This window comes from Sminthopsis crassicaudata, chromosome 4 (genome assembly GCF_048593235.1).
Source record: "Sminthopsis crassicaudata isolate SCR6 chromosome 4, ASM4859323v1, whole genome shotgun sequence".
In the NCBI taxonomy this organism is placed as follows: Eukaryota; Metazoa; Chordata; class Mammalia; order Dasyuromorphia; family Dasyuridae; genus Sminthopsis; species Sminthopsis crassicaudata.
Window position 1 is genome coordinate 458,221,535 of NC_133620.1, and position 19,134 is coordinate 458,240,668.

The 19,134-nt window shown below is 40.4% G+C and overlaps 1 protein-coding gene and 1 long non-coding RNA gene across 2 annotated transcripts in view; both read right to left on the minus strand.

The window, feature by feature from the left end:
* VKORC1L1 (vitamin K epoxide reductase complex subunit 1 like 1) overlaps positions 1-19,134 on the minus strand; it is a 36,745-nt gene that overhangs the window by 17,232 nt on the left and 379 nt on the right. The gene's annotated exons all lie outside the window — the stretch shown is intronic.
* LOC141540223 (uncharacterized) lies at positions 831-19,080 on the minus strand. The gene is made up of 2 exons (XR_012481494.1): positions 1,641-19,080; positions 831-1,397 (listed from the first exon to the last, which is right to left on the minus strand). It is a non-coding gene; the product is annotated as an uncharacterized LOC141540223 (long non-coding RNA).

Sequence of the window (19,134 nt, forward strand, 5' to 3'; positions counted from 1 at the left end):
TATTTTAACAGATGTGTTGAACCCACACACTATTCTTGGAATTCATGTAATGATCTAATAGAATTTAATCTTCTGCAATCTTATTATTAGCAATGTTGGGCTAATTATTCAATGGATAAATGAACTGAAGTAGGAGACAATAAAGAACAAAAACCAAACTTTTAAAAAGAAAAACAAGCTGAAACTCCAAGTTTATTCCCACAAGCACACTCGAATTCTGTGATCTCATGTAGATTTCACTTACAAGCCCACTTGAGATGGATGAAAAGGGAATTAGAAACACAATTTGTTGTAAATAAAATTGGTTATTTCCCCCTTTAAAATAAAATAAAAAAACCTTTCTTACTGGTTCATTCCATGTTGCTGCCATGTCCTTCTCAAGAGAATGTTTTTTTTATGATAAAGAACTGCAGTTAATCAAAACAAATCAATATATCTGATGATTATATCTTTTATTTTTTAAAGCATTTTTCTTTTTAAATTCTAAGTTCCAAATTCTTTCCATCTCTCTCACCCTGCCTCCACTCACTGAGAAAGTAAACATTATGAACTCAATTATATGTGCAAAATCATGCAAAACATTTCCATGTTACCCATATACATTTTTTTAAGGGAGACAGAATTATACTTCAATTCACACTCAGTGTTCATTAGTTCTCTTTCAGGAGATGGACAGCATTTTTTCATTATGAGTCCTTGAACTGCCTTGGATTGTGCACAGATTGAAGTAGCCACATTTTTCACAGTTGATCATTATTACGATGTTACTGTTATTAAACATATCTTATATCTTCTGGTTCTTCCAACTTCATTTTACATCAGTTCATATAGGTCTTGCCCTGTTGTTTTTTTTTTTTTTAAACTATCCTCCCTGCCCCATAATTACCTTCAGTATAACATCATTCCATTACAATCATATGTCACAACTTATTCAGCCACTTCTCCAAATGATGGATATATGCCTTCAATTTCCAATTGATTCTTTGTACATAAATCTTTTTTTTTTTTTTTTTTTGGGGGGGGGGGAATCTTTCTTTGGAACACAGATATAGTCATGGTATTGTTAGATCAAAGAGTATGCATAATTTTAGTCCGTTGGACTATTGCCTTTTTTTTTTTTTTTTTTGCTGACACAATTGGGGTCAAGTGACTTGACCAGGATCACACAGTTAGAAGTGTTAAGTGTCTAAGACCAGATTTGAACTCAAGTCTTCCCGACTTCAGGGCTGGTGCTTTATCCACTGCACCATCTAGCTGCCCCCATTGTAATTTTTTAACAGCCATCTTCACTTCAGCTGAAGCATATTTAGATTATGCCCTTTAACACTTTGTGTGTCTTCAAATACACAAAGATGTGTGTTTCAAGTATAATATATTGTTGGATTTTGGTTTCTAATCTATTCTGCTAACCACTTTAGTTTTATGGGTATGCTAACCTTCCCCCTTTTCCCAGTGCAACCCTCTTTCTGACCCCTTATTTTTTTGAAGATCATTCCAAAATAACCAACTCACATCCATGCTCTCTATCCACACAAATTCTTTAACTGGTCTAATAAGAATAAAGTTCATAAGAATTACATCTTCTCATAAGGAACGGTTTTAACTTTATTGAGATCCTTATAATTATTCTTTCATTTTACCTTTTTCTGCTTCCCATTAAAAATCTTACAGTTTTGGCCTTTTCATCAGAAATTATCAAAAGTTCTCAATTTCATTAAGCATCTGATTTTTCCCTTAAGAATTATACTGTTTTGCTATCAAAAGTTCTCAATTTCATTAAGCGTCTGATTTTTCCCTTAAGAATTATACTGTTTTGCTGATTACTATTCTTGGTTGTAATCCTAGCTTCCTCATCTTCTACAACATGATATTCTAAGCCATCTGCTCTTTTAATGTAGAAGTCACTAAATTTCACTAAATTGCTCCTGAAGGTAGTTCTTTCTGGATGCTTGTACTATTTTCTTCTTCACCTAGGAACTCTAGAATCTGGCTACATTCCTGCGAGTTTTCATTTTGGGATTTTTTTTAGGAGGTAATAAGTAGATTCTTCCAGTTTTCCTTGATCATTTCTTGAAAAATGATGTCTAGGCTCTTTCTTTGATCATGGCTTTCAGGTAATCTAATAATTCTTAAATTTATCTCTCCTCAGTCCATTTTCCAGGGCAGTTGTTTTTCTAATGACATAGTTTACATTTTTTTCCCTATTTTTTCATTCTTTTGACTTTTTTTTATTGTTTCTTGATGTTTCATGAAATTACTACCTTCCATCTGTCCAACTGTAATTTTTAAAGAAATATTTTCTTCAACAATATTTTGAACCTCTTTTTCCATTTAGCAAAAATTCTATTTCTTAAGAAGCTAATTTTTTTCAGTGAATTTTTGTATCTCCTTTTTCCATTTGGTTTACTGTGCTTTTTTATCTCCCCCCACCCCAGGCAACTGAGGTTAAGTGACTTGCCCAAGGTCACAAAGCTAGGTAATGTTTGAGATTATATTTGAACTCAGGTCCTCCTGACTTCAGGGTGGGTGATCTATCCACTGCACCACCTAGCTGCCCCAATTTACTCTGCTTTTTAAAGAGTTTTTTACTTAAATAAATTTTTGTGCCTTTTATCATTAGGCCGATTTTGTTTATAAAGGTAATGTTTTTTCAATAATTTTTGTGTCTCTTATCAAGCTATCAACACTCTTTTCATAATTTTGTTGCATCACTCTCGTTTCTTTTCCCAAATTTCCCTCTACTACTTTTATCTTGTTCTTTAACTCTTCCAGGAATTCTTGTTGGGGTAAAATGGGAATAATACTTGCCCTATCTTTCTTATAGGGCTACAGATAAAATGAGAATGTATTTTTTAAAGTTTCTTTCAAAATTATTATTATTACTATTAATTAAGACAATTAATAGTAAATGTTCAGTGTCCAAACTTTTATTAACTGTTATCACTATTACAAATTAGGATAATTATGGTAAACATACATCTGTTTCCCAAAGCATATCAGATATATTTTAGAAAAAACAACTCACAAAACGAGTTTTTTCATATTCAAACTCCAAGGATATAGAGCTTTTTCTACTGGTTAAAAATCAGAAGATCAACTCTAAATCAACTCAGTCAGAACAATAAAATAGGTTCAGAAAGTTTTACATTATGGATCAAGGATCAGTATCAGTCCTGACGTAAATATTTTATTCAAATCAACCCCAAATTTCAGACTTACCTACTTAGCTAAATTTTACCTTTTCAAGATGCTATGAGTTAATGAGCCAAAAAAAGGTTCCTGTTAGCGATAATTTACATGGTTCCACAATACATTTGAAAAGAATGATGACAAATTTTAAACTGAATGCTGTGAAATTATAATGACCTGGCTCCAAGAAGGGCTAGGAAAAAGCTCCTCACTCCCTGTTCTGCAGAAATGGGAATATATATGGATGGAACACTACAAAGAATGTGGGATGCAGGTAATGCATGTGTCAAATGATTTTTTTTTTTTGCCATACAAGAGAGGGCACCTGGGTAGAGTAGGACACTTTGCATAAGGACCAACAAAGGGAAGAAAATGTAGAAAAATGGAAAATGCAGATGATAGAAACTCAACAGTTATCAATGACAGTTTAATATTTGAAAGAACAATGGGAAAAATAAGCAAAAGCTACAAATATGTGCTAAGATACCCAAGAATGGACAACCCAACTCAACTTTTTTTTTTTTTTAAATGGATTTTACATCTGGAACTCTCAAATAAGACTCAGTAATCAAATGATAATGACATTAAAATAGTCTAAAAATTCTACTAAAATGCTTATGCTAGGAGGGAATGACAAGTATTTCCAGAACTAAGTTACTGAACCCAACCTCTAGAAAAACAGCAAAATTGGCCAATGTGGTTTAAATTTTTTTTGTCATATCCTTTCCATTATTTCTCTCAATATTTAGACACTCAGATTCTTAGAACTGAACAGAAACATGGGCTACAAAAGGGCTCAAAGATTTAGAGGTGAAGGGTGCTTAGAAATGAATGAATTTGGAGACAGTGGATAGAGCACTAGGCCTGAAGTCAGGAGGCGCTGAGTTCAAATTGTCTCAAGACACTTAACACTTCCCAGCTGTGTGATCCTGGCCAAGTCACCTAACCCCAATTGCCTCAGCAAAAGAAAGAAATGAATGAATTTAGAAATAAAAACACTAGGTTTGAAGTGAGGGAAAGTGACCCTTTGGCCAAGGAGTCTCTGGCTTCAGATCCAGTATTAGGACCACTTCAAGCATATGGATACCTAAACTCAATAGTATTGCATTTATTATAATTTTATTCCAGTTCCTTGTTTAATTGTCACCTATCAGACTTTTGCTGTACCAGCAGGTTGCAAATGTCAAGGACTGCATTATTTCAGTGCCATGGAAGCAAGTAGCCCCATTCCATTGAGTCTGCAGTCAGGATCTGTGGCAGTGGAGTGACCCCATGACATTTCCTGTTGTAACCATCAAGCTTTGGACAGAAGAGCCCAGAGCAAAGGCAATGAAACACAACCTGCTACTCTCCACTGGGCAGGTGCTGCTAAGCCAGCAAGGGAAGGGAAAGAGGGAGGAGAAATGATCTCAGCTCTATTTCAACTTGGCCTAGAGGAAATTGTTTGTTTGATATTGGGGATTTTATCTTGTTTTATATGCAATTGGGATTAAATCAAAGGAGGCCTATCTCAAAACAAACAAACAAATAAACAAAATCTTCTGAGATTAGATAATTGAAAGCAATACATCCTGAACCAAAATAAATCTAAGCACAAAGAAATATATATTTGATAACTAGTCTAACAAAGAAATGCATTCACTATTATTGCTCTGTAAGAAATGACCAGCAGGATGAATACAGAGAGGCTTGGAAAGACTTACATCAACTGATGCTGAGTGAAACGAGCAGAACTAGGAGATCCACTATACACTTCAACATAAAGAAGATCCAACTCACTTCCATTTGATCAATGATGGACAGAAACAACTATACCCAGAGAAAGAACACTGGGAAGGGAATGTAAAATGTTTGCACTATTGTCTTTCTACCCAGGTTACTTATACCTTAGGAATCCAATTCTTACCGTACAACAAGAAATTTGGTTTTACATACATATATTGTATCTAGATTATACTGTAACACATTTAATATATATGGGATTGTCTGTCATCTAGGGGAGGGAGTAGAGGGAAGGAGGGGAAATTTTGGAAAAGTGAATACAAGGGATAATGTTGTAAAAAAAATGACCCATGCATATGTACTGTCAAAAAAAAATTATAAAATTAATAAATTATAAAAAGATTTAAATTCTAATAATATAATAATAATAGAAAGAGGCTGACATCTAAATATATATCTGTGAGTGTATATATGTATATGTGTACACATGCATATGTAACCCTATGGAGGATTTATAGGAAAGTGGACAAGAATCACAGATAATAAGAAAGCAGAGATAAATATAGGAATCATTGATGCATATGAACGGCATACATAGAGCTAAAGTTGGATCATAATGCTAATAAGCTTGTGTTTACATTGTGCTTTTTTTTAAAAGTACTTTCCTCTTGTATACATATATTGTATTTAATTTATACTCCAACATGTTTAACATGTATTGCTCAACCTGCCATCTGGGGGGGGGGGGGAGAAGGAGGGGAAAAAGCAGAACAAAAGGTTTGGCAATTGTCAATACTGTAAAATTACCCATGCATATATCTGGTAAATAAAAATTATTAAAAAATTTTTTAAAATGTATTCACTGTAGTGACATTCTTCACAAGCAACTTCATGAACACTCCAAGAAGTGAGCTGGGGGCTACACAGAAGGAGAAGCAGCCCCAACTCTGGGTCTTGGACAAACCCCTACTGGTCAAGTGAAGGATGCCCCAGATAATGGCTAAGCTCCCTTCTTACCATGATCCTTTGATAACATATCTACCAAAAACCACCACAAAATGCAAGCTAAACTAACATCAAAAGGTCCAAAAAACTTCGTGAATCAGAGGCTTGTGGCAGAAAGGAGAGGAAGATAAAAAGCCGGACCTAGAGTGGCCAGGAGGACTCCAGCCCTGCAGGGAACCAGGCACAGGTTCAGCCACTGCCAAGAGCATCTGAGGGAGGCCCAGAAACCTTGGGAAAGCCCTGCACCTCCTAAGAAATGTCAGCAGTCCTACCCACCACGCCAGTTAGTGTGGTAAGAGGTAGCCAGAAAAAGGGAGACCCTATTTAAAGCCCAGGGTCAAGCTGAACCAGCTCAGAGGAGAGGGACCAAGCGTGGAGGGCCCTGAGAAAAACCCCATTCTATTCCAAAAGTTCTTAGGAAGATGCCCATGTACTCTGTCAGAAAAGAAGGATATAATGAGAGAAAACAGAAATCCAGATGAGCTCTGAGGCTCTGAAAGGATTATTTGTAAAGTTTAGGGGAGGAGGGTAGAGAAGGGTGCAAAAGGGAGAAGGGGAGTAAACTGACCTAAGAATTTTCACAACTTTGCCGGAGCTTGGCCCCATTTACTTTCTTTCAATTAATTAATTAATTAGTTTTGCTGAGACAATTGGGCTTAAGTGACTTGCCCAGGGTCACACAGCCAGGAAGTATTAAGTGTCTGAGACCAGATTTCAATTCAGGTCCTCTTGACTTCAAGGCTGGTGCTCTCTCCACTGTATCACTTAGCTGCCCCCCATTCACTTTCAAATGAAATCCAAAGAACATGTGTCAGAAGTATTTTGTACATGGGCTATAAATGAAGGCAGTTGTGCTCATTTTTTTTAAAAAACTAAGATGATTTTCTAAGAAATGAAGAGCAGGCAGATTTCAGAAAAACTTGGAAAGACTTAAGATGAACTCATGCTGAGTGAAGTGAACAGAACCAGAGTAAGAGCAACACTGTGCGATGATCACCTATGACGATTTAGCTCTTCTCAGCAATACATGCCAATTCCCAGAGACTCGTGACACAAAATGCTGTCAGAGAGAGTTGATGAAGTCTCAATACAGATCAATGCATACTATTTTCACTTTTTCTTTCTTGTGGTTTTTCCCTTTTGTTCTGATTCTTCTTTCACACCATGACTAATATGGGAATATGTTTAATATGATTACACACGTATAACCTGTATCAGACTGCTTGCCATCCTGGGGAGGGGAAGATAAGGATGAAAAATATGGAACTCAAAATATATAAAAGTGAATTTTGAAAACTATCTTTACATATAATTGGAAAAAAAATTTTGATCTTATTCCAATGTTATTTCTTAATCAAAACACCCTAAGAATTGACTAAGCTCAAAGCAAGAGCAAGTGATACATCAGCCTAGGAAGAAGTCAAAGGAAATAGGAGCTGGCCAAGAACCTAAGATCCCTGAGGGCAGAGGCTGTTTCACCTTCTGCAGGCCTTAGTATACTGTTAATAAAATGTTTTCTTAACTGACAAAAAATAATCTGGAAGACTCAATCTTCTCCAAGGCTGGCTAGCCGGGAGCCTGGCTTTGCCCAAGCAGATGCCTTCCCCAGAGGAAAGCAAAGCTTTTGTGTCCTTCCTCACCATCCATCAGCATTGAGTTAAGGTGATGACCAAGAGCCAGGTCATGACAGCACCTAATGCCTCCTGGACAGCCTTCCAAACGACAAAAGCCAAAGACCCTCTCACACACGTTTCTGTTTCACCATAGGTTACGTTCAGGAGGTCAAGAAGGGCTAGACCTCATGCCAGGGCAGGGCCAGGGCCTGGGCTTACCATTTCACTGACACATGGAATTCCTGGGCAAGGAAAGGTCACTTCTTAATGCTGAGTGCAGGCTCTCTGCACTGGCTGGCCACGGGATTGGCTCAGGATCACAAAGCCAGGCTGTCAGAAGCAGATCTTGAATCTTGCTCTTCCGGGCCCTGAAGCTGGCTCACTATCCCCAGTGGAGGAAAGCAGCAGCTCCCAGATGCGAGACCCCATCTACAGCAGGGTCTTCAGTGTGGGACACCAGAATTCAAAAGGCTCAGTAGTAGCCCTAAGCTTTCCCTGCTCATCTCCAGATCTATGGAACCAACAAACGGTGTCCTGTTTTACCAAGGTTTTCAGGCGTATCTAACTCTTCACGGCCCCAGTTGGGGTTTTCTTGGCAGATACCAGAGCAGTTGGCCATTTCCTTCTCCAGCTCATTTGACAGATGAGGAAACAAAGGCAGACAGGGTGAAGTGACTTGCCCAGGGTCACACAGCCAGGCCCAGCTCTCTGTGCCACACCACCTGGGCACTCCATGGCATTACCAGCTCCAGGTGCTAGAGGCATCTTGCTCCTCCCATCTCCCCAAACCCAGACTTCTTTCCATGAGCCAGATTCACACCCTTGGCTCTTCTCCTTCATCCATTGCTTGCCAAGTCTCATCAATCCCACCTACACAGCCTGAGCCCCACATCTCCCACACCACCAGGCCACCATTCTCCTCACCTTTGACCCAAATTACTACACGAGCCTCTTCCCTGGTTTCCCCATGTCCAGGCCTCAGTTACCAAAGCCACAGCCCTAATGCACAGTTAGAACCTTCAGGGAGTCCCTTTTGCCTTGTGTTAGGCATAGAGATGTGGGTTCCTCTCTTTGGTTTCCCAAGGCCTTCATAATCTGGCTCCAGAATCACAGAGCATTACTGCCCCTTCACCCCTTGGACCTTCTGGACATACTAGTCTTGCTTGCTCCTTCCCCCTCCCCCACCTTTGCCCCAGAGAGCTCCCTCACCACCCTGTGCCTTGGCACCTCCCATGGGAGGATCCACCCCTGAGGAATGAGATCTGCTCTATTTTGTATTTCATTTTCTGTGTACATATTGTTTCCTTCTCCCATCCCCACAGAATGTTAAATTGCTTGAGGGAAAGGGCTGATTTGCCTTTCTACCCACAGGCAGCAGAGTATCTTCCTCATTCGGATGGCCATGTGGAGGGGGTCTGCTACTGCTCCAGCCAGGGACACCCAGTTGTAGGCTCCAGTTTTGGGAACACTTCCCGCCCATTGGGGACAGCCTGAAGAACTTGGGTCTCCCCTTCACATTACTGGAGGTCCTGAAGGGGATGTCAGATGACAACTTGCCAATTATCATTGAGAGAATTCCTGGTTATCAACAGACTGAACTAGATGTTCTACAATCACTTCCAAAAGCACCAAGACTGCATGACGTGCATGTGGCAAAGGAAGGGCTCAGCATTCTGGGATTCTGAGGGGTCTACTCCAGCCCAGAAGACTCCAGGTCCCCAAAGGGAGATGGGCAGAGAGGAGGAGAAAAGAAGCCAGGGGGCCCCTCACCATGGGTTCAAATAAGTCCCTTTTGGAGTAGATCCTTCTGGAGAGTCTCAGGGACCTCAGTTTGGATCTCCACCTAGAACTGGAAACCAATGACCTAGTGTAACATAGCGTGAACTGGCCATGTTTTATTTTTCAATCTTTAAGAGGTACAAAATATATCGGGCTCCTACTGAGCTTGGCAACCAGCTCCTAGAGTCAAAGAAAAAAAAAAAAAAATCAAGCCTTGATCTATGTAACTATGAAGAAATCCACTTAACCTCTATTATTCTCTGCTTCATCTTCCAAGCGAAAGGGACAGACTCCTAAACCTCAAAGGAACCAAGGGCATTCTGGGAGACAGGGGAGGGAGCACAAAACAAAGGAGATGAAGTAAAACATCAGATGTGAGCAAAAGCAGTCTGGGCAGGTTGTAGGGAGGATGGGAAAAATGTGTAATGGCCCATGGGAAAAGCTAGGACCAGGCTATGAAGGCTGAAGGAGATCTCTTAGGAGCAATACTGCAATTTACTGAATAGGAACCTTAGACCTAGAGATCAGAGACTACTGAACCCAGCTTCAGACAAAGTGATGAGGGTGAGAGACCAGAAGTCACCCTGTGATTAGAGAGAAGAGGCCAGATTGGAGACACTTGGGGAGGCAGAGACAACAAGATTAGAGAAGAACCAAGACCAGTGAGTTTGGGCGACAGGGTGGGTAAAATAATCCAAGCAGGTTCAAAGGCAATGGAGACAAGAGTAGCCAAAGGTCCAATGAAGACAAAACTGAGAGGACTTCGCAATGTGGGGAGACTAGCTGATTTAGAGTTATCCCACATCACTCTAGTACCCCTGACATCTGTCTGTCCCTCCCTCCCTACAAGAGAAATCTGGATTTTTCCTCTTCTGGGGAGTTCACAATGCCTTTTTGCAAAATCTGGATCAAGTATTTGGTCATAGGCCCTTCTTTATCATCTGTTGGCCTTTGCCCCCAAATTCCCAATTAATTTCTTATGCCAAACTATGACATATTGAAACTGCAATAAGGAAAGTCAGAAAGTTAAAGAGATAAGTGCATTCTACTTTAAATTCCTAGAGAATAAGGACTAAATCTGGTTTTAGATCCCAATTGCAAATGCAGCTAAACTGGTTGCTCTCTATGCAATTCTCCTTTTCCTGGGGGGTGGGGAAGAAGAGGGGTGTCTTTCAATGGGCTCTGTCCCTCCTCCTGGAAGTCCTGAGACTCAAGTCAATGCTCAGTTCAGGAAGTTCAGGAAGCAGCTTTTCTGCTCTCAGTAGGCGTAGTTATTCATTTGTGATTGGGCAGTAACCCCTTCCTTCACCACAAAGTAATTTCTTTAAGAGCAAGGGCTAATTCACAGTACTTACTACACAGTAAACCCTTAACAAATGTTCACCTGCTGATATATTTGACCAGTATTTTCCTTAGTGTCTATGATCATCAATATTATAAGCAAAAGTGGATAAATTCTAACCTCTCCAAAAGCCTGCCTAAGAAGACAAGTCATCCATTTTTTATTCTCAAAAGGAAGACACTGCATAAAATTTTCAAGTTACAATCCCTTTATCCAAAGTACATTAGCTCCCAGTAAGGTTCTGGGATTGATAAACTGAGAAACTTAAAAAAAACTCAACATTAAAAAAAAGTTATCAAACTGTGCATACTCTTTGATCCAGCAGCATTAATACTGGGCTTATATCCCAGAGAAATACTAAAGAAGGGCAAGGGACTTGTATGTGCAAGAATGTTTGTGGCAGCCCTCTTTGTCGTGGTCAGAAACTGGAAACTGAGTGGATGCCCAACAATTGGAGAATGGCTGAATAAATTGTGGTGTATGAATGTTATGGAATATTATTGTTCTGTAAGAAATGACCAACAGGATGATTTCAGAAAGGCCTGGAGAGACTTACAGGAACTGATGCAGGAGATCGTTGTATACTTCAACAACAATACTATATGAGGATCAATTCTGATGGAAGTGGCCCTCTTCAACAATGAGACGATCCAAATCAGTTCCAATAGAGCAGTAATGAACTGAAGCAGCTACACCCAGCGAAAGAACTCTGGGAGATGACTATGAACCACTACATAGAATTCCCAATCCCTCTATTTTTGTCCGCCTGCATTTTGGATTTCCTTCACAGGCTAATAGTACACTATTTCAAAATCTGATTCTTTTTGTACAGAAAAATAACTGCTTGGACATGTATACATATGTTGTATTTAACTTATACTTTAACATATTTAACATGTATTGGTTAACCTGCCATCTGGGGGAAGGAGTGGGAGGAAGGAGGGGAAAAGTTGGAACAAAAGGTTTGGCAATTTTCAATACTAAAAAATTACCCATGCATATATCTTGTAAATAAAAAGCTGTATAATAAAAAATATTAAAATAAAAAGTTATATGAACTCAAAGTCTCCAACTTAAATTATGTTATACCACCATTAAGACCCCAATCATGAAGTCAGTCAAGATTTTGACAGCTAATGACAAATACTACCAGCAAAGTTGCATGTGACTTTTTTTTTTTTTTAAACAGAACAATCATGTAGAACTGAAAGAGATTCAAGAGACCAATTTGTGAAAATGTATTAAAATTGTCCCTTCCTCCAATCACAGCTGCCAAGTCATCCCCCCTTCCTTTTTCTAGTTTAGCAGCCATTCGATTTGCAGTTCACTTCAACATGCCCTTCTCACAGGGCCAGCTCTCCCACTGTGCTGGATCTCCTAACCAAGCGCTCTGCTATTCATACTCTGCCCTTCATCTCTCAATACTTCATCTCTCCTGGGGCACCCCTCAAGCCTATTCTCCCCAAGACCTATAATTCTTCCACTCCTTATTACTTCAAATCCATTTTCCTCCTTTCCCAACCTTGATTCAATAATTACCAATTCAATAGCACAACTGGATTCTACCCATAGATCCTCCTGTCCCCTGGTCCCCAGTCCTGCAAGATTTCCACCCTTGGGACCCAAAATAAGTACAACTATCACCTTCACAAAGGCAATCCTTTCATTCCACTCCAATCTTACTCACAGAAGCTATTCCAAACCTCTTTCCCCCTTCAGGCCTCCTATGCTTTTCTTCCCCATTCCCCACCCCCATCTCCCTGCAGAAGATCTGGATTCTTAACTTTACTTGAGGAAAAAGTAGGCCATTTACTCCCTCTTTTCCCTGCATCCCCTATTCTCTACTTGTCAGGCCAACTCCTCTAGAGGGATCCTTGATCTCTTCCCCTTTCTTTTCCAGAAGATTGTTCAACCTTTCACTCAATTTCCTCCTATTTACTCATACCTTTCCTACTGCCTTCAAACATTCCCAAATCCCTCTTCTTTCAAAAGCCAACAAGCACTTCCTCCTACAAGATGCTAATCCTAGTGCCCCCAATTGCTACTGCTCTCTCCCTTCCTAATTTCTTTGTATTTATTCTTCATGTCCTTATATATAGGTATAAAGTGTACATAATAAATATTTAAAATACATAAACATGTAAAACATAACATATAAATATAGCTATACATACGCTAAATAGTCTATTTATTCTTTGTTCTTCCTTCTCAAAGATGACCTAAGACTTTTTCTTCCAGAGTCATCTGGGTCTAGCACCAAGATATGTCAAGATGACTGGAGATGGCTCTGGATGCAGTGGGAGACCTTGATCTTTTAAAGTCAAAGGCCTGTTAAAGGTCTTTAACAGCTCTCAGTCTGACAGTGATTACAATTATGGCTGGGTATGGCTTAGACACACACATCCACCCCAATCACTCTTGTGATACTAATGTAAGAGTAATATGAGAGATGGCACTGAGATGAGACTTAAAGCAAAGGATTCTACAAGGTGGAATTGAGGAAGGAGTGAATTTCAGGCATACAAATGGTCTTAAAGAGCTCTTGTTTTACTAGAACAGATACATAAAACGTGTGTATTATACACACAAAGATAGGTGATAATGTAAGGTAATTAACTGATAGCTCAGAGGAGGAATCCAGATAATCCTCCTCCCAAAACTAGAGAAAAGAGATTTTCTCCAGGAAGGCTTTAAGGAAGGAAGGAAGTAGTGGCACCTGAGCAGAACAACATGAATGAAAAAGTGAGTAAGGTTGTCTGACAGCCTGCTGAGCTCCAGGAACAGCCGGAAATCCAGTTTAACAGCCAAAGTGATACAGAGACCATAGAACTTAATGGACTGTAGAACTAAGGCGCTAGAAAATAAATTGAAAGGCATCTTATCCAACAGCCTTTTTTGTTGTTTTTTAAAAATCATTTCCAGATATTGGATATTCTTCTCAAAAACTTTTAACAAAGGAAACAATTAAGCACAACCAATCCTTAGCACAATCACGCTGGTAAGAGCAAACTGCTGTCCCACTCTTTTCTATACTGAGAAGCAGAGACTAGTTCCATCCTTTGGCCTTTGAAATCATTAGTTAAAATGGTCAAACTGAGTTAGGCTTTCTCTAATCACCTTTTTCATTAACACCACCCTCCTCATTGGGCCTATTTCTCTCATGGTTCTGCTGTAGTCCCGGTACACCACTTTAGAGTCAGTCCATGTTTCTCTAAATCTCGTTTCTCGAAGCATACTTCAAAATATTCCAAGTATCTATGCATCCAGTCATTCTCCAGTCCCCTCCACCAAATTGATGGGCACATGCTTTTTTCATCCCGGTTTTTCGCTATTTACTTTTAAGTCCCACTATTTATATTTTGAAATCTATATGTTTCTGCTCCCTGGATTAGTGGTACAGTCATGATTTTTCTCCCCTAATTTCAAACTTTTCCAGTTTCACCAACTATGTATTCTTACAGCCCTTCAGCATTATTTCCATCTTTTATCATCTAGGCCAATGGGATGGTTATCGGTGAAGCTTCAGTGTTTTAATTTGCAAAATGAAGGTGCAAATGAGCTGCATTTTTGAGATAAGGAAAGAGGCCTAGAGAGGAGTAAACAGTATGTTCAAGGTCATATAGTAAGTATGGAGCCCCAAAACCCAGGTCTCTGGCCTCTAAATCCAAAGCTCTTCCCCCTCTTCACTTGGGTTCTCTAATCTAGAAGTAACTAACACAGAGCTGTGGTGAGCAACCCAAGTATAGGCTGAACAGATGAAAATATAATTGGAAAATATTTACCAAAAAAAGTAAAAATAACCCTTGCGTAACATTACGTTTTACAACTAAGTCAATATGAAGCAGAGGGATCTTTATGGATGGATCGATATTCCCCATTTCTACTTCAGTTTGACACAACCGCTCTACTTATCTTTATGATCAGATTATGATCTCTAATAAAAGTCTAACAAAATGGGCAGGTCATTCAATCCTAAGCCTCAGTTTCTTCCTCTTTAGAAAGCAAGAAATTCATGTACCCCTCCCCTCCTGGGTAAGAAGGTTACAAGGTCACGAGAGTGTCCTGGTCTAAACCATGGGCTCCAAAGACCTTCCAAGGCTTTCAAACCTGGTACACTACATATCTGGGAAGCTCTGGAATACCAAATGGCTATGGGGCACTTAAGACTTAATGAAGAACAGTTTTTTATCCTGCTAGTAATGAATGAGTAGGGACTTCTTGTTTAGATTCCATGGATATCACACTTAATACTGCACTTTTAAGTCACAGTAACTAAGGCTCAGCATTCCTACGGATCGAGAACTCAAGGTCTCATAACTCTGACTGACATCAAGAATCCATGAAGGAGGAGGGTGGTCTATCCATTTGAAATGTCCATGTTTTACTATATCACGCATCATGTGGCCCAGATCAATGGCATAATATTCTAAACTAGTACATGGCTCTCAATTCATAAAAAATAACTCCTTCAAAGGTCCAGGGTGGCAATTACTTTATTCTAAATAATAATACAGCATTAACTTATTTTCAACTAGCAATACTTAAGACTCCTGGGTGAATGAGTTAGGAAACCTACATTCCAGTTCTAGGATCTGTTGTTTTGTTTGTTTGTTTTTTAAATTAAACTGAACAAAATTGGCTAACTCAGAAAATCCCAGGTAAGGAAAGAAAAAAGAGGCATCAAATATCTGTGTTTGACAAGGTTACGATTATTACTTGTAATAGAATTTGAAAGCAATAGGATTGGGGAAGTCATCAACTTCAGAGTGTGACTTGTACTTTCAATGGTGAGGCTATGTTAGATTGAGATTTTTGAATGGCAACTGATAAAAAATTTAGGAAAAGACTCCCAAAAGACATTCTGCAATGCAACAACTCCAAGAAATAAACCATTTGTTCATAGCATTTCTTCACTATATCTATGAGTCAGTATGAGATATTAGATCTTGGAAACCAAAGAATGTTAAAATATGAGTTATTATGATTCTGTACAGTGGAAAGAGGACTAGTTTTAGGGTCAGAGAACAGATCCCATTTTCCTGCAGGATTACCTTGAGCAAAAGACCTGATCTCTCTAAGCCCCAGTTCCCTCAACTGTAAAATGGGAAGATAATAGCAAAATAATAAAGGCAAATAATCTCAGTATTCTTTCCACTTCTAGATCTCCACTGATATCTTCAGTTTCCTTCTGCTTTAAGATTACTAACACTAAAATTTTAGAATTCCTCAGGGCTTTTCCTCTGGTTTCCATATCAAGAAACAAGGGTTATATAATAGTGACATTTTTACATACGTGTACACAGATTTATGTGCATATGTATACATATGTGGATTTTATATCCATTTTTGCCAAAGTTAAACACTAGAAAAAAATCTTCCTATTTTCACAGGATCAGGTTTGGAGTTGGGAAAAAACTCCCAGTCTACCTCCCTCAAATTAAAGATGAGGAAGCTGAAGCACACAGGGGTTAAGTGACCTGCCCATGGTCACACTGTTTATATCGGAGATAGGAATGGAACTCAGGTCTTCTGGACTTTAGGTCAGAGGTTCTTAAACTGGTTTCCATGGATAGATTTCAGGAGGTCTGTGAACTCAGATGAAGGAAAAATTACATTTTATTATGACTAACTTCCAATTAAGAGGCTTGAGTGTTCTGTCAGTTACTTATAAACATTATCTGAAAAAAGGGTCAATCAACCAGACTGCCACAATCTGCCACTTTGCTGTGTCAATAAAGGAAATCCTCGCTCCACGCTGGAATTCCCAGGCATGGGCTTTTTAAAGAATCTGGCTGTGACTGTTGGGCACACAATCCCTCACTGCAGAGCAGCGAGGCTCGAATCCGTGCTAGCTGCAACTGCCCAACATAGGCAGCAGCCTGGCGTCAGGCCTCCCAGGCGGGCTCCCCCAACCACTTCACCAGGAGGCTTCCTGCTCACATCTAAGCAGGCCCAGACCAGTCAGGATCCCAGCTGCCTTCCAGGCCCTGCCCAACCCTCCCGGACTCCGAGAGGCCTTTGCTGCTGCTGCAAATGATCCCCTGCCTCTCCCCACTGCATTCCCCCCAGTGACTTTCCTCTTTATTTGTTTGTGTTGCTCCCTCCCCCCTACTATAAAACAGAAGTTCCTTGAGGACAAGAACTGTTTCCTTTTTTGTCCCTTCATTCCCAGTCACCAGGAGGCACTTGGTTAGAAAAGGACCCCCAGGGAAATGGACCTCAAACATTAGAGTACAGTTTTGTTAGCTCTGTTCTGCCTGCCTCATCAAAGGGAGGCCCCGAGCACTTCAGGTCCCTAAAGCCATATATGCTATGTCAACATGCTAAATAAACCACCACCAACAACACTATTATATTCACTTCCTTAGGCCTCAGTTTCCTCATGAGGGGGATGGGGTAGGTGATCTGTAAAGTCTTTACCAAACAAGATTCTCAAGGAATTGGGCACCAAGCCCAAAAGGAATTTAATGGATCACACTTTCCCTTCCTATGACTTTGGGCAAGCATGGAGAGATGACCGATCTGATACTAATTTTACAATCCAGAAAAGCTTTCTATGCAACAAACCATTCTGAAAATGATTTCCAAGGCAGTCTTGAAGCACTAGCTGTCACAGTCGTATTCCCTCAAGAGACAGATCACTTGGTACTTTTTATATAGTGACTTAGACCACCTAGAAAGTACTAGAATTTTTGTCTTTTATCACCCCTCTCAAAGTGCTTTAAATGGCCGCCTGCTATATTCTTATGGAGTGCCACATAGTAGTTAGTTGAACAACCCACGAACAATTGAAATTTACTGTGTGTACTTTTGTCATCTTAAGAAACAAAAACTTAAATAACTGAAGATTCTATGATTCACCCTTTGCTCTTCAAATAAAAATGTGTCTGTAGCATCAATGAGTATAAAGAAAAGCTGGCTTTCGTAGACTACCTATTTTGCTATTTAAAAAAGCAATCTTCAGAATCTTTCCAAACCTTCCATCATCCTTATCTGACAGCATACCTACAATAGACTGAGGAACTGAGATGGAGTAGTTAAGCAACTCCAAGTCACATGACTTAAAGCTGGAAAAGGGAAAAGAAAACTCAATCAGAATTTTCATTACATTTTCCCCTTGCTCACTCTTGTACTCCAATTCTATTGGTCTCTAAGGGCTCAAACTTTTCTATCTTAGTGCTTTTGTTCGTGCTTCTGCTGAATGATTAAGACCTGAATCAAATAACAAAAAAATACAACTAGCAGAAGGAAGCAGATGTTCTGTTCTTATATATATTTAAGGCTATTTCTAAGACTCTGACAAAATGAAAACCTTTAGCCACCTTCCCTCCGTTTCTATAAGACTAGGTTCATGCTTCTAAATCCTCCAAACTACTTCAAAAAAGTTAAAATGGTATTGTATGCCGTCACTGGAGAATACACTTATTGTTCGTGATCTTTAATAAATCTTTTTAATTATTTATGAGCATCTCTCATGACCTCTATGGCAAATGAAATCACACTAATGTATTCCCTGCCTCTCTCTAATATAAGATTTAACCATTCTTCTTTCACCTGACCCACACATCTAAATAATTCTGTAACCTCAATTTCAGACACACCAAAACTGTGTTTCATAAATCTCGAGACAAAGGACCCTCAGAAGCCATTAAATCAACCCCATTTTATAGAGGAGTAAACTGAGGCCAGCAGCTGCCTGACAGTCAAGCCTCAAGCCCACCCCACTAGCCCGGTGCCGGGTTCTCTCCCGGAGATGCGACTCGGTGGAGAATTACTCTACTCCTGTGGCATATGGTAATTTTTCTGTGTTAAATTCCTCCTGAGTGTGAGACTAGAAATGAAAAAAAGAGTGAAAACAAACCGACAAATCTGACGTTGCAAACACTGCACCCATTGGTCCGTTTCCAAAGGGTTACAGCGTTCGTAGGGGGGCTCCTTCTGAAAGTCTCCAGTGTCAGAGAAAGTTCATCCACTTGCAAGGCGAGGACGGGGCTCCGGGGCCGGCCAGCACCCACCGCGTGCGCAGGACCGGCCGCTCTGCGTGGACACGAACCGGCGGCCTGCTGGCCGGGTCAGGAGGGGCTAATAAACTCTTCAGGACCCCGGAACAGCCGGGCCTCCCCAGTCCGGACCGGACCACCCACGCCCGGAACTCCCCTCAAGTTTGCGTCTCTCGAGCAAATCGAGGAACTTGTTCCCGAGCAAATGCCCAACTGCAGGGGCACAGCTCGGTCCGAGGGACCCCGAGGCTGCCCGGTTGCCTTCTGCCCGGACACCCGCAACGTCCGGGGAGGCGGCGAGCGTCTCGTGGCAGGGCAAGGTCACGCTCGCGGGTGGGGGTCAGAAGCGGCCTGGCCCCCGCCTCCACGGACCCCTTGGGCCCTCGCCGGCTCTCCCGCGGCCCCCCTTACCTTTCGGGACCGGACCCCATCCCCGGCGCTCCCCACGGGCCGAGGCAGGGCGGGGCCGCGCCACCTGTCCGAC